The following is a 2,163-nucleotide window of genomic DNA, read 5'->3' as shown; positions in this document are numbered from 1 at the left end:
AGAATCTGCGATAATGAGAATGTTATGGACAGCACGTTTAGTGAGTTAGTCACACTGCAGGTTAGGGTTACACAGGCAGAAAGGGAATGAGTGGCCATCAGATCAAGTAAAAGGCTCAGGAAGGAAGTGCAGGACTCCCCAGTGATCATTCCCCTTCTCAAACAGATATTGTGCACCGCTTGGGATTCTACAAGCGGGGATCAGGTGGGGTGGCCTCTCAGGGGAAGTCAGCAATAGCCAGGTTCATGACACCACAGATAGCTCCGCTGCACAGAACTGGAGGAAGGAGAATGGCAGAGCTGTAGTGACAGGGGATGCAGTAGTCAATGTCAGAGACAGGCGCGTCTGTGGCCACAGACATGAATCCAGGATAGTGGAATTGAACCTAGGTCCATTTATTGATAAGTGCACAGACCAATAAAGGTCAGTGTCCCAAATGCAACCTTCAGCACTTAATCACCCTGAAGCTCTACCTTTCAGGGCCTGTGCACTTGTTCTGAGCCCTTCAGAGGGATTGAAGGGAATGGGGAGAAAACAGGAACAGGGTTGTGTTGTAGCTCTACAAAATAACCGTCACCCTCCGCTCTCGGTCTCCCCCTTCTGGCTCCTCCCCACCGCAGGGAAAAGACCTTGTGTATTTCCCCTATCCATGCCCATCCTGATTTTATAAACCTCTATAAGGTCACCTATCAGCATCTGACGCTCCTGGGAAAACAGTGTATTCAGCCTCTACCTGTAGCTCAAATCCTCCAACCCTGGCAATGTGCTTCTAATACTATTCTGGCCACTTTCAACTTTCACAATATTATTTTGATAGGAAGGAGACCAGAATTGCACGCAATATTCCAAGAGTTACCTAACCAATGTCCTGTACAGCCGCAATATGACCTCCCAACTCCGATACTCAGTACTCTGACCAATGAAGGAAAGCATACTAAACCCCTTCTTCGCTATCCTATCTACCTGCGACTCTACTTTCAAGGAGCTATGAATCTGCACTCCAAGGTCTCTTTGTTCAGCAGCACTCCCAAGGTCCTCACCATTAAGTGTATACATCCTGCTAATATTTGCTTTCCCAAAATGCAGCACCTCACATTTATCTAAATTAAACTCCATCTGCCAGTCCTCAGCACATTCAACCATCTGATCAAGATCCTGTTATAATCTGAGGTAATCCTCTTCACTGTCCACTACACCTCCAATTTTGGTGTCGTCTTACTAACAATACTTCCTATATTCACATCCATATCATTGATATAAATTATGAAAATTAGTGGATCCAGCACTGATACTTTGTGACACCCCACTAGTCACAGGTCTCCAATCTGAAAAGCAACCTTCCACCACCATCCTCTGTCTTCTACCTTTGAGCCAGTTTTGTATCCAAATGGCTAGTGCTCTCTCTATTCCATGAGATCTAAACTTGCTAATCTGTCTCCCATGGGGAACCTTGTTGAACGCCTTACTGAAGTCCATGTAGATCGTTTCCACTGCTTTGCCCCATGAATCCTCTTTGTTACTTCAAAAAAAATTGACTCAAGTACATGTGACGTGATTTCTCATACACAAAGCCATTATTAATATCCAGGACTTAACTCTGTACATTGGGATCTGTGTCACCCAGTTATGACTGTTAATATTCTGGATAAAGTTCAAGTACATCAGGTTTGTGTTAGTGACTGTGTATTGAGTCTTGTTGATATCACCCACACAGGTAAGTTCCATTTGAAAGGCAGTCCCTATATCCAGAACCCCGCTCCCATCTGCTCTGTCTCCATCCCCACCATAGACAGTAAGTGGGAGGAGCTCATGGAGTTTTCATGTAAGAGAGATTGAGAAAATCTTCCCTTCTTTCCACTAGCTCACCAGAAAATGATGGTAGTGTCCTTTCCTCTGAACCAGGAGGATCGGGCTCAGAGTTGAGTAACAGCATCTTTGAAAAGGGTGATTGGAAAACATGACCAAGCCGCCAGGCCATACTGTCTCCCAGCTGTCCCCGCCTGAGCCTCAACAGAACTTTCCTGTAGTTTCACTCCTGTCAGACTCTCCCATTGCTCACTTTGTCCAGGGTTCCCTCCTACTGCTGCACTGCTCCTGTCCGTCACTGACCTGTCCATCCCCCAGTGTCCTCCACATTCATTCATTGTTTACAATCTCCAGCCC

The sequence above is a fragment of the Chiloscyllium plagiosum genome, unplaced genomic scaffold (assembly GCF_037043375.1).
Source record: "Chiloscyllium plagiosum isolate Xiang-an unplaced genomic scaffold, Cpla_swu_hap1 HiC_scaffold_51, whole genome shotgun sequence".
Lineage (NCBI taxonomy): Eukaryota > Metazoa > Chordata > Chondrichthyes > Orectolobiformes > Hemiscylliidae > Chiloscyllium > Chiloscyllium plagiosum.
Note: the sequence above shows the minus strand (reverse complement) of the source record.